Raw genomic sequence first — 15620 nt, forward strand, 5'->3', positions numbered from 1 at the left:
CTATTAAATGTATATACATTGAATGTACTTTCACGGATCTGCCAAGTACATTTACCGGAGGACATTGTATGTACATTGTATGTAAATACTTCGACGTACATATCGAAACGTCTATAAATGTTCTTTTCATGTATATCCGCTGAACGTACTTTCACGGATCTGCCAAGTACATTTACTGTCGGACATTGTATGTACGTTGTATGTAAATACTTCGACGTACATTTCGAAATGTCCATAAATGTTCTTATCATGTATATCCGCTGAATGTACTTTCACGGATATGCCAAGTACATTTGCCGGAGGATATTGCATGTGCATTGTATTTATAGTGTATGCATAGACATATGTATCTATGACGTCGAGTGGCTCACCGCTCGGTGCGATTGACTCGCGATCTGTAGACCCGAGTTCAAACCCACGTACGCCCAAACGCAATTTTTCGCGAATGTATGGATATTTCTTAATACATACATACATAGGATGTGCGGATGTATAATCTATGGACATGAAATGGATCTATGCTGGCGTCAATTCGAAGGTACACTGGATATACATTGCAAATTAATGTCCACATGTAAGATTAGTAAATATCCATTGGATAACCATGAGAACTTAAATTAATATCCATTGTATCCCCAATGTATCTTCGAATTGATTCCAACATAGATCCATTTTATATTCATAAAATATACATACGTACATCCTATGTATGTCATATGGATTTTTGTAATGTATTAAGAAATATCCATTGTAATATCCATATGACATACATAGGATGTGCGGATGTACATTCTATGGACATGAAATGTATCTATGCTGGAATCAATTCGAGCATACACTGGGGATACAATGGATATTAATTTAAGTTATCGTGGATATCCAATGGATATTCAATATCCATGCATGTATATACATTAAATATGCAATATACATTTGTGTGCTATTTGGGTGTTGATCTAACTTTGAATTAGATTTTAAATGATTGAAGCATAATTGACAGCAATTTCATAATGATGTGAATAAGGATTTTATTACAACTTTCAAAGTGAGTATTAATTTTTCCTTAAGTACAGTGTCATTATTATAATAATTTTCAGCTTCTCTCTATAAGAAAATACATAAAAAAATGTAGAAAAAAAAGATCTCCAAACGGGATTATGAAGAAAATGATATCCTCCTTTCCGAATATATTTTCTCATAAACGCACTGCAACAAACATTAAAACTAGAAAGTAAAGAAAAATCATTAGAATGTGTAATTAAATTTTTATCAGAAATCTCGACCGATTGTAAGATATTTTAATGATAAAAATCTACCAGGTAGTTAAGTATGTTTCTTCAATGCCGTTTTGTCCGTAAATTTCTTAACATAAAAAAAGAGACGAAATTTTTCGAATACACAGAAAACTTTGAATTCTGTTCTCAAGATTCGCCGACGTAATAATGGCTTAAGTATTTTTAACGAGATTTGCAGGAGTATTACTGTGCGTATTGGGCGTATCTTGGCGCCGTTGCGTGTGCATGTGCCGATAAGCTACGCAGGTGCAATACACGCATATTATATGCACGGACAGGCGCGCGGTTTACGTAAGTGCGTCTATACACGCGCCGGCGCTGCGGCGATAATTTTATTCCACCGCCTGCGGCATATTATTGAAATAGGCGAAGTCGAACAGCGTAACGTATAGTTTGAGTGATTCACTAGCTGGCGCCACGATTCCGCTTTTTCGAGGCTAATTAATGGGAAGAATGTATGAGACGGGAGGGTATGTGTTTAACTCGGCGGGACCAATAACAGCCACGCGCTTTGTTCGCGATAATTTTCTTACGAGAGCGTTCTCTGTATAATGTTATGCAAAGTGCTTGCCCCGTGTAGAATGGAAAGGATCGTAAGAATTTTTCAGATCCCAGGCTGTTCGCACACGCTGTTCGATATCCGCCATGACAATAAAGAGACACGCAACTTATCGAACGGTGATAGCATTGTCACGAGCAGAACAACTGCGCTCCTATTGACTCTTTTATTATAAATGATTATAAAACGAAACTATCCCAGAATATATAAAATCAATAAATTCTGAGATATATTACTGTGATTGCAGCAGATTGTACTGTTTAATAGAATGTTGAATTAAACTTTACAGTTTTATCTATTTATTAAAATATATATATACAGAAAAAGAATTATTTATTTCTACTAAATACATTTTCTGAATTATGATTTTAAAATTGAGAAAAATTATTATTTTCAATAATAACGTTTTTTTTTTATCAATGAAATCTTTAATGCAATGGCAATGAAAAAAGAATTTTATTAGAGTAAAAATGTAATTTTAGTTTTTTATATATGTTAGTTAAAAAATTTTTTTTATTGAAACCAATGAATCTAATTACTTGAATATAATAAATTTTTTATTACTTTGTAACATAAAAACTATAATTCCTTGATTACGTACCAATATATACATATGTATAAGTAATAATTTCTTGAATCAAGTAATAAAAGAAAAAAAATATATAATGTAAATTGGACTCTCGATATTCAAACAATAAAATAAAAAATCAACGGGCAAATGAGAGTTTAAATAATATCTACGCGGTTAACAGTACGTTAATATAAAAACGTTTAATTATTCACAAATCATAAATAATTTATAATGTCGGTTAAAATTACGTACGTTTCGACTGATTTCCAGTCATCTTCAGCGCATTAACAATCTAATTAACTCTATCGTTCACCTTGATAACAAACATAAATTTTACAGTTAATATTAACGAAAAATTCCCTTAGAGACCCGAAACATTTCTTTGATCGTCCTTATCCCTCAAATCAGCATCATCAAAGCTCATCCTCTCAATGACTGTTGGAAGAATGCAACACTTGTCAAAATCCATAATTTGGCAAATATCTAATAAGATTAAAATTTTTTGTATGAATTCAAACGTTGCATGTGAGAAAAAATTATAAGAGAACTCACCAGATGCGTACTGATCAAAGGGGAGTAAGTAGATTAACAATTCTAAAAAGAAAAAAAATTATTAGTTATCGATTAAAGGCATTTTTATTTATTGATAGAATTAATTTTATTAATTTAGTAAATAAAAAACATTGTAAAATTTTATTAGACTAATCTTATTTCAGTATTAAATAACGGAAGAGTAACAAATTGATTTTCCTTTAAATATTGACGTAACTGTAACGATAACGAGTTACTTTTGAGTATCAGTAACTAGTAACGGTAACTATATATATAGCTACTATTTTGACTCGGGAACAAGTAACGGTAACTAGATACTTTTAAGAAGTAACTTTCCATTCTTTGTTTTTATTTTATTTTTACATACTTTTACGAAACAAAAATTTTATATAAAGAACGTATTTTTTATTTTAAAAAATACGCAATAATAACAAAAATTTTTGTCTTGAATACCCTATAAATATTTATTACGAACTATTTTAGTGAATTGTTTCTAAAAGACAAAGTAATTTTAATTATAGAAATGATAAATTTCCTCCATCTACGGTATTATACAGATTCTGTGTTCATTATTAAATTTTGCACTTTCATAAATATGTTGAGAGAGAGAGAGAGAGTTTTATAATTTAAAAACTATTAATATCAATTATTTTTATTTTCATTATAAATTTAAAGAAAAATTAACAAAGTTTAACAATTTAATACTTACTTTCGACATTTGTTCAGGCACGCGTGCATTACGCCGATTCACACGACGGGAAAGAGACTTCTCTCGTGAGCACGCAGAGATGCGTGCTACGCTCCGCGGCTTCCCACGAACATGAAGAAACAAATAATCGCGAGGCCCGCGTAACCTTTGCCGAAGTGCTCGGCAAATATTTAGACGGCAGCACTTTTCCGTTGTGGCCACTGATGTAACAAATTGAAATATTTGTGGCCGCAGTTTTGCGGTTCGGGTAAACGTCTGGCGGTAACATTGGCGGATAACCACGAATATCAATGAATAAACAATGCAATGATGTAAGCCTTTACGGGCGTAATGTTTAATTATATTGGCATACAGTCAATATAAATCGAGGGCAAGGTTTTCCAGAACTATTGACTTTATTTTACTTCAGCTTCAATAACGGATTTTTCAACGGAGTTAAAATTCGTATCTCAGAAAGAGTGAGGGAAGCGTTAACATAAAATCTCAATAACCAGAGCTTGAATAGACTATAAAACATCAAATGTTGGATTTTAATAATAAACTTAATTACACAATTTTTCAAGAGAGTTTCGAAAATTTACTATATAGTTATTGATACTCTGATAATTTAGTAAATTATACATGTTTAATTTGTCATTACTATGAATCTATCATAAAAATCATCTAGAATATTCCATTACTTTTTAGATATTCCTTTCGACTGTGAAATTTTTTAAGAAAAAAATCGTAGTAATTTCTAATACAAGCATCGCCGCTTTCGTAATTTTCTTCGAAAATCTAAAGAAAACGATTACACGTCGAATTTAATTTGTACTACTAGATATTATTTCACGCAGTAACGCAAAAAGTATGTAGATGAAAAACGTCACTTTTTCAATTGAATACTCTTGTGTCTCAGGCGACACGATCCATCAATCGATCGCTCAAGGCATATTACAGAAAAAAATGCGGTAAATCGACGTAAACGTGCGGAATAAATCAGCGACATCTTCGAAGATGTGGAAAGAAAATCACGAGTTGTATACTATTATATCATTTTATCACTACTTTGCCGGAGGAAATTAAGAAAAAATCCTGACAGCTGCCTCGTATCTCATCATCGACATCACCATCGTCGTCATCGCCACTTTGGAAAAAGGGAGGAGAGTTCATCGAGGAGGTCAGGGTCCGATCTCCGATGCATCATATTGCCGCATTTCCAGTTTATCAAGTAATAGCACAAACAATAAATCGCGTGCTCCGTTCCTTATTGTTATCCGTCTAACGGAAAACACTGTAAGAGATTTAATATTATTATTCCCACTATGTGATAGATTTCATACGAATGCAATCGAATGAAAAAAAGGAAGATTCGAAATCAATAAACTAGATCAACGTTTGAACAGAAACAATTTAGAGGAATTTATAGATCAGTTTGATTTATACATAAAGTGTTAATAAATGTTACTGTAAATTATAATAGTATATATATATATATAATCTTTCATTTTTTTTATTAATTTGAAATTAATCTTTCTGCGACAAAAAGATAAAAATACTTTCTTTTTCATTGTGTGTGTTTAATTTAATATTAGATTATAAATAACTCTGATTTAAATTTGAAAAAAAATTTCTAGATATTAGAATTCTCATAAAATTAAGCAAAGTATATATTGTTAGTTGAATTGGACGACTTATGAAATATCTTAAATTACTACAAAAGCATTTCCGCTGTAAAGAAAATACGATTAGATAACATTTAAATAAGTGTTATTCAAAGAATTTGGAGGGCAGTATACGAAACTTAAAATCCCCAATATCTATAAGAGCTTCAGATATTCCAGTCAATAAATTCTTGAAGTATTGGGTTTTTAGAAAAGATTTATGACGAAATTGTTGCTGAAAACAGAATTCGATACATATCGCCCTTTTCATTTTGCCGCTGAAGCTCAAGAGGTCTTAGAGTGATCGGTTCGCTTGCATTTTTCTATTGCCATCTATTGAAAAAGCCACTTGACTTCCCGCTAGCTTGTGTAAACGCGGCATAGCTCGCACAAACTGTGGTAGATATGTAGAAGAATGTTACGGGCGAGTTAGAAGGAGGATAAACGAGACAAATGGGAGAGAAACAGAGAGAGAGTGTCCGAGGAACGTACCTGAGAGGAAGTGCTGAAGAAGGTTTCGCGTGTTACGTGTTTGTCACTCGACGCCACGAGAGATGCGACCTTTCCTTTAACACGTTCCTTCCAACAATCGCCATTCGTTCTTCGAATTAGCTTCAACAAAGACTATTACACTCGATGCAATGAATGACTTCGAGAAAAATAAGAGTGTGCTAAAAGGGTCCAACATTTATGATTTTTCTTTATCAGGAAATATCAGTAATGTTGTAAGAATTAAGAAAATGATTTGTTTTATAGGTATTTGAAAGCAAATACTGTATCATGACGCACGAAAATTGCAAAGCTTGTAAGATAAATTATATAAAATTTTCAATGCTTGCCCCTCAATGAATCTCTGATTAACAAGAAGTGAAAACTGTCCCTCTATTCAAACAAAACTGAGAATGGGATAAGAATGTATCATTCCGACAGTAAGAAGACCAAAGAGATAAGATAAATGTGATAAAAGTAAGACAAAAGAAAAAAAAATTCTCTCGAAAGAGCATACTCTTTTATGTAACAAAAAAATGATAACACTTTTTATTTCCTTTTGCTGAGTTTATTATAAAAATACAATTTACAAAAAAAAATAAATTTCCATTATTAGTTATCATTTCAATTTCATTAATTCCATTGTTTTATCTATATCATTTCTGCATTTCCGAGTCTTAATTCGTAAATCTTAATTACTCGCATGCGTCGAATTTTGTATGTGTGAACCCTGTACCCTGAATCCAAATGGTACAGACATATTCGTCAATTGACACGTAATAATTACAGGCGCAACTGGGGCGGAAAAACATACTCGAAGTAGTATACCCGAGCGAAAAAAAAGGTGACATGATAATATACGATTAACTCTCTTCTGGGGCATTTTGTATATCGCTGATATTCCGCTTAAATTATAGAGAATTAATAATCCCTTCAAGGAGAATGATCGTGGCAGGAAGCAATTTTTCTGGTAATTTTCTGCCGCAAGAAAAACATGCGGTTTCTCATAACGTCGTCGTTTAAATGAAACTTTTAAATTTCCGACGCGCAATAAGGCATTACTACAATTCAACACTCTCTCACGGGATAAGTGGCGCAATTTAAGGGGGCCTCGTAAATAAACGATTTTTGCAGACACAAAAAAAAAAAGCGCATCTCGCACGACGACGGTTCACCTATCGAGGTCTTTAAACGCCATTAAATTCCGAACGAGAGCGTGCGAGCGAGCGAACGGCCCTTCGGCCATCCCGTCGGATTACGTGGAAATTCGCCTGCGGCTTTGCGCGATCGACCTTCCCGGAAGAGGTTCTAGCGGAGATCCGACAGACAGGACGGCTTCCTGCGATCTCCGCGCGGCATGAGAATGCGACGGACCAAGCGAAGAGCCGAGCCGCGCGATTATGGATAGGATTCTTTTGTATTCCCGACAACATGCGCCTGCAATATGCGTTCCGCTGCTCGGGATCCAGATAGGTGGCTTTTTAAATGCGCGCGTTTCTCGTACGGCGCGCACGCAGAAAAACTGGTCCCGAATGAAGATGCATATTGTATGGGGCGTGTAGAAACGGAATCGAATACGCGCGATTACTCCGTCAACAGAGTCTATCGGAAAGTTTAATTGGTGTATACTTCCGATCGTAAAAAAACGGTGGTACTTGGTCGATCTTCAATCTTAGATCGATTTTCGAAATCCGATGATAAAGTATACTATCGAAAAGTAAAAATCATAATCAAAGAAAGTTTATTGTATCTTCCTAACTTTTAATTCGGTATTTTTAATATACAAATGACCGAAGATATTTGAGGACACTGGAAAAAATGATATTGTAACAAGAGCATTGTTTTAATTGAAAATAATCTTATTAATTTAACAATATTAAGTATTAACGAAATAAATAAAATTTTATTATAGAATATGATGCATTATATAGGTCTATTTCTTATTCTTGCACTCTCTGGAACAAGTTGAAATGAAACAAAAGTATATTTATTTCATTTCAACTTATTGCATTGTGTATACCGGTTTAGAAGACGCAGGAATAAATGCAGACCTTTTGTTTCATTAATTGTGTTATTGAATTATTAATAAAATTATTTTCAATTAAAATAATGCTGGTAATATAACATAATTTTTTTTAAATATATATATGTATTGAAAATTAAGAATTGCGAATTGAAGATTAAAATTTAGTGAATCAAAAACGGATTAAAATTAAAATTATCAAATTATTCAATTTGCAATCCTCAATGAGTAGTCTGATACAGTGATAATACAGTATAAGGTGACTGATTACGAATTAATTAATTAAATTAATTGAATAATTGAATGCAAAAACGACAGAAATTCCTCGCTTGTTCTAAATCAGTACCTTTTCGACCGCAAGATACGCCATTACGGGAAACGGATTCAAGATTGTACACAAGCCGCAGTATTTTTTCTCTTTATAAACTAGGTCGTATCATCCAAATAGTTGTTACGCAAATGCAAGATAGTGCGATGAAACCAGAGACATAAAAAAACTGACATACCCAATAACTTTGAAAATGTGACTTTAATTTCGGAAAACTTTTTATCGTCTTTTTTACAGTGGATTATAAACGCTCACAGCTATACTCATTTTTTTATAATACGCAAAATACTGTGATTTATAATCTAATATCGCTAAAAACCGTTATCATTAAAAATAATTAGTAGAAATTATTTTAAAAATTTATAAGAATATATAAATGTCCAAAAAATTTATTGTTTAAAATCAAAATTTTTAAACCTTTAACTTTCAATATTAATTACCCGAAAAAAGTTTTGATATTTAATTTTGCAGAAATAGATTCTCATTCGTGTGCGTATTTTACGAGTTTATTTGCAAGTACTATTTAGATAACGCGTCCATCTATTTGCAAACACGAATTATACATATATTAGCAGAAATTATACCGCAGCGGTGATGATTTATCACGGCTAGAAATTAAGATGCTACTTTAATCAAATATCATTCCGCGTGAATAATCGTGTCGATTGTTCGGCCGAGCACAGGGCGGCGAAACATAAGAGACCCTCAGCGGCGCACGTCAGTTACCGCCGCAATAAAATTTCGACGGAAGGATGAGCTCCCTTCTACCCCTCTCTCTCTCTCTCTCTCTCTCTCTCTCTCTCTCTTTCTCATTTCAGTCTCTCCTGCTGGCATTTTATGATTTAATACCAGACCACCTTGCTAAACTCGCAACCTGGGACCACCAATAGCGATGTTCGAGGATTAAGCCACCATGAGAGAAAGAGAGAGATCGGTAATCAGTGGATAACGAGGCAGGGAAAGAGGGCGGGAGTGACCGAAAACCGCTGGGGTTTCTCTCCCAGGACTCTCTCGTCCTTCGATAATTGATGGCTTCCGTCCAATTACCGCGCTCTTTCGCTCCTACTCTAAACATATACCTATCGTAGCCGGCTTATACCTACAGATGATCCGGAATCGAGCCCACCTCAATTCTTCGATAAGTATCTCTTGTCCTGTCAAATGAAGCCGAAAGAGATGTCTTAAGATTGATATCTTTGTCCGAATTTCTTTTCGGCAAGCTATTTGTTTAGCGAGAAAGGAAATTTTCATGGTGGCGGAAATTTTCGTGTCACCTTTTATCTTTTTTCTATCGCGCCTATTAGTTAGATCTCTTATCTTGTCAAATATTTGAAATTTGTCGACAATATGTACCTAAATATCTGTCTTGAGATTAAACTTAACGAAAATATAATAGAACATAGACAAGATATACTTTGAACAAATAAAGCTCAAACATTTTTTATTTATCTTTTTTTGCTTCTTTTTCAGAAAATGTAAAGTAAATCTGTGTATACATAATAATCTTAAATAAATTACAGAATAATCAATAATATTTATAGTTAGTTAATAAAAATAATTTTTAATTAACGTGTAATAACATCTCAGATAATCGTTTACGTAAAAAAAAATCAAATAATATTATTTCTGGATATAAAAAATATAAAATTAAAATAATTTAATAGAAGGCTCAACAAGTATAAAACAAATTAATTAAAAATAAGAGTAAAGAGCCCAAAATTAAAATTTTATTATATATATTATAATTTATTATATATTACATTTTACAGTGTGTGAAATTTTTTGCTACAAACAAATATATAAAATGTATAAAATGTACATATGTTTTGTGTAAATTCTTATTATAACAAATGACGATTGCTAAACGGCACAGCCGTCGATTTAACGTCACATTTGTAATCACTTTTAAAGTGACGACAGACGAAGCGGCATAATCAACAGAAGCATAATGAAGAATGGATGCAGAACATCGATGCGCATAGATAATGTTTGATTAGGAATCGTAATTGGCAGCGCAGCCGACACCGCCGCCAATCGCGCGCCGACCGCAAAATTGATTCTGAAAGGTTCGCCTACTTAATCGCTGAATCTGCTGAATCACCTGAGACAAAAACTCGATCTTATACTGCGCTCTTTGCCATGCAGCCAAACGCAAAAAGCCGAACGATGATGAATAGAAACGAGTAAGGATGCGCGTTCGTCGAATTATTTACTATCGCGGAAATTGCAGTTAAGATCGGTTCTTCGATAACCATTCTTTTTTTCTTCGCTCCATAGAATTATGATGAGTTAGGTAGTTTTACTCACCGATATAATTATACGTACGTTTTAAAATTTTTTTAGATAAAATCTGTTTGCTTTGTCAAATTTTTTTCCTTTGTAATTTTTATTGCACCACTGAAATGTATACAAAAAATAACAGGTTTATAATGATTTTTTCTGACTTAAAATTGTTCTCGATCGTTGTGTGTTCTGTCACACATACTTATCTCTTGGTTACCTATTACTGTCAGCAATTTTAAATGAATACGTGCACGCCGATTCGCATTTAAATCGAGTATACATATCCGTGAAGTGTCGCGAGAGATTCACATCTCATCAAGGTCGATCGACAAGGAAATCCGTATTTATTGGCCGACTGATTCCAAGGAAAAGATCATTTTCGGTTTAATGGCCTGTAAATCTGGCATGAATGCCGCATCTCGCTCGGTTTGCTCGTTTTCTCGAATATACGACTTTAACGAAAATTGTGAAGAGCGAACGACGAGGGTCGGCGAGATGGAAACGGAGACGTACGACATGCGCTAATGACTCATTTCTGCAATCTTCGTGTTTACAACTGGGCGGCGTGTAACGTCCGATAGCGCTCGTAAAGATACTTATGGGACAAGACGACAAAAGCGACGGGGACGCTGCTGCTCTCCTTCGTCGATCGGAGAAAAATGGCGAGAGTGCAATGCACGCGGGAGGGAAATTACGCGCTCGATCACCGCGCGATAATGAGCGGCGGACTAACATCGCCGTTGCGTTAAATTAACCGGCCTGCCTGAGGCTTAATGTAACCAATTAAACCCAAAATAGACGTTACCTCGGCGCGCGATGCATTATGTGTTTTCGCTTACGAGGCACGGCGGACCGCTCGCTGCGCATCCGACGAGCGAGATTCGGCCGGGAAAACAAATCCCGCAGGCAGTAACTTATTCGGGGAAGTCGGTCGCAGTGACGAGAACACGCACGGTATACAGGGGTGTATGTTAATCGCTGGAGGAATTAGCGATTCCGCGTAAGGCAAATTGCCAGGATCGTATAGACCGGTAACTGCGCCCTTAATTCTTTTTCTGTTTATTAACAAAGCATACGTAAACGAAAATAGAATTCCTACTATTATCTTTGTCGGAGCCTAAATCACCGTAATCATAATAGCAAATAATTCTCAGGTTAAACATACGTATTGCTTCTTTCTATAAATCTAGGGCATTCTAATTCCGTAAACATCAGAGAACACGTAAGACAAAAATTCAGTCAGTCTTGCGAAAGAAATATAATTCATTGTGCGTTCACTGAAGAACAATGTGATACTGAAAATAAATTTTTTCTAATGAATCATTTGTTTTTAAATAGTGTCGAATAATTACTTACTAAAGATATATTGAAACCATTAATTTAATTTATCTTTTTATCGAGTAAGATATTTATTTTCTATATAAGTAAATGTTGACACTACAATCTAAATTGCTTACAGTGAAATATTTTTACTTTTTTTCAAGGATGATTGGAGTGAGAGATTTCACTTAAATATCTATTAAAATTTAGTATATTAGCTCATATTAATTTTAATGTTCTTTATTCAATAACTACATAATTTAATTTAAATATACGATATTAAGCTTCACACACAATATAAACATTTCCATATGTGTGAGAGAAAAATGAATTTTCTAGATAACAAAGACATACAGAGAATCATTGGTGTATCGATTAATTACACAGCAAATTCTCCGTCTCCCGACTGAGATTGAGCGATAACAGACTTTTATTCGATAAAGAGGAGCTGAAGAATGCGTCGTCGATTCTGTGCCAGTCATCGCGGAAGATCGTTAATGACGAGCACTATATGTATGAGACGTCGGGCAATCGAGCGGCTTATACATATCTATTAGATGATTAGAAACACGTAACCGGCGACACAGAGTTTTCAAAGCGACCAACGCGGCAGAGCGGTGATTATGCCCGGTGCCGCACATCTGCGCAACGTTACCCGTGATGTCGTTTATTTGCCCTCGGCTCAAACAAATTAGCGGTTACAGACTTGTGCGCGCGAAAGCTGGAACGTCTTCCTCACGTGGTGAGGCATCACGTGTCCCTTTTCCGTAGAAATCACGACACGATATCTCTCTTTTATTTCCACTTACGAGACAAAGTTGCGTGAGCCCGCCGCGTGATAAAATCGCATGAGTCACGTTTCATTCTTAATAGATAAATTTATTGAATTAACGCACGTGAGTTAGATACCCTTTGCTCTTTGAAAAATACATTACAGGCGCATATCGTGATCATCGTGATTGATAACTTACATAGTATATTTGGATAGAAGTTTCCTATCCAATATTCAAACGTTGTAAATCAGAGATCTTCTAGTCGTTACATGAATCACGTATTAGAAGGCGCAGGTAAAAATAAATCTCTATAATAAGATTATTATAATTTCTAAAAAAGTAAGTGCTGTATGCAGAAAAATGGATTATAGTATTATATTATACTTATTTTATATAGAGAGAGTTCCGTTGTTGCTTGATCTTCGAATAGCGTCTCATCTAATTTCTTTATTCGCGCATAATCTTTTGTAAAAGTATATTATATTTAATTACGACCGTGCACGTATTAATAATTATTATAATACGATAATGGCGCGACATTTTGTACAGTTCTGCAATACATGATATAATTAAACTAAGAAACATCATTTTGCAACATAAACAGTCATTTTTGACATATATTTTTGTGTACTAAATCCGATTTCGTGACAACAAACAAATTACATTGAAATTTGCGCGAACAATTAAAAGTACTTTTATAATTAAAGATACATTCGAATCTAAACGTCATTGTGTGAAAATATAATTATCACTTGCACACATATCAGAATAGACTTGTAAAATTCCTATCATATAGTACTTCGACGCTTACGTTGAATTAATGATACTTGCGAAATATGTTTTGATAAATAATCATTATTAATTGTAAGATTTATTATTGTACTTCACTGATTGCGCCGATTGATAACCGTTAATTTTTTTATAAGGAATAATTGTGTGTTGAGCGATAACAATGCGACGACAAGCTCGAAGATCTGCCTGTCGCGCGAGTGGCAATTAACTTCACTTACAATTAATGTGAACAATAGAGCGTTGTTCACATTAAACAAATGCATAAAAAAGAACGCGAAAATCATGTGACAGACTATGTGTTTTTGAAATTCTCCACTGAATTCGCACGTTGAATACATTGATCCTTGTATTTCAATATAATTATAAAAGATAGACATATAGTTATATTGTTTATTGTACTATTCGATATAACTATTCATACGCAACCCGAAAATAATGAACAAAAAAATTACGATTTAATCTATCAAAAAATAAAACACGCAATGCGAAACATATTTGAATCTATTTAATTTAATTACAAAATTAATTACAAAAACAATTATATCAATTAAGAGGGATAATTCATATACATAACTTCTATCTTTTTCTCTTTTAAAGTATTTTGAGAGAATCCTTACATATAATAAATGTATAAAAATCGATCGGGAAAAAACAAGAAAACGAAAGTAACAATTTTATGAAAGAGCAAAATGTCGCGAAATTTAATGTTAAAGAAAAACTTTAGAAAATTAAGACATTTTGTAATAAAGAAACGTTCTCGTTTAATTGTACTTAGCAAAGAAAATGAAAATAATTAGTGTGTATTTATTATTAATATTTTTTTGATTGATATTATTTATGCACAATACATTTGGATTGATATTTTAAATGAACATATTTTTAACAATAGCAATTAAATAGGCTACGAGTCTAATAATAATATTTCTAACAGTTATATGAATATAAATAGTTTTTGTTAATTTTTTATAAATTTAATTCTGTTTTTTTTTTTAAACAATTCTTAATGTATATTATTGCGCGCAAGACGGTATTTCCTAAACAAATCTAATTACGGTGTTATACGAGAGTTATCTGTACATAACTTTATGGTATACACTCGAAAATAAACACGAGTATATATGAGAGTGGTGCTATGAAATATTTACTATACTAATATAAAAAAAGTATATACACCAATAGTATTCTATTCTTTATGTCTTATTTCAGTTAACTATCGTCATCATGCATTTTGCGCTTACTTAGTGTCACTTAAGACAAAGATAATTCTGTTCGGAGGAATAATGTTTTAATAGATATATTAGAAAGAATTATTAATAACAAAATCTAAATGTTCTCGATTCAGTCTCATGAATTATTTAGTTTTTTTTACTAATAACTTTAATAGTTTATTGACTACCATGCCAATATTATTAAATTTATTATTTTACAAATATTTATTATTTTAACTAAAAAAACTATTTACGCACATCACACATAAATTTATTACTTCTTTTCATCCAAAAGGAGATTGCAATCGTACGTGCGGTCTTAGTTAAATTAAGAATTATGATTAGAATAAATAAGATACAAATTTAATCGCCGTATAAAATATTAGATAATATAGAATTATTAAAATATAACAAGATTGTTCTTATTGCAATAAAAAATATTATAATCGGATTTACCAAATAGGAGTTAAAAAATTATATTTCTTCTTTTCCTCATTCTGTTTTCGTAAAGGATAGATGTAATAGTAACCACATCATACCATAAAAGCGACACACACTTCAACTGCCAAGTACAGGATTAATCGCGCAGAAGCGCTGGAAGAATCGAAAGCAAACGATCCAAAACGATCGTCGCGAGTAGGTCTCCTTTTGAGGCTGCGAAAGGTGTTTGGCGCGTGCGAAATATTCTCAAACGACCTTGCCATAAGCAAGGTACGCGATGTACGTGTATTGCGTCTGCGTGTGCGTATACATGGGAAGCGGAGTACTGGAAGATTAATACCGAATACATAATACATGTGTGTTTGTTTCGTCCGGTGTATGTATAATACTTCGCAAATCTCTCAAAAACAACTGTATAACAATACAAAAAGGATTCTAATCGAGTATGTTTAACCTAATTTCTATTGTCTCTGTTTTATCCATTGTTACATAATCTTACTTCGACACTTTGTACTCTGTCATGTATGTACTTTACAATCAATTAATGGCTTGTAGAATAAATACAAATAAAAAGAGAGAATATAAATAGAGAGAGAGAGAGAGAGAGAGAGAGAGAGAGAGAGAGAGAGAGAGA

This window comes from Cyphomyrmex costatus, unplaced genomic scaffold (genome assembly GCF_001594065.2).
Source record: "Cyphomyrmex costatus isolate MS0001 unplaced genomic scaffold, Ccosl1.0 scaffold123, whole genome shotgun sequence".
NCBI classification, from domain to species: Eukaryota; Metazoa; Arthropoda; class Insecta; order Hymenoptera; family Formicidae; genus Cyphomyrmex; species Cyphomyrmex costatus.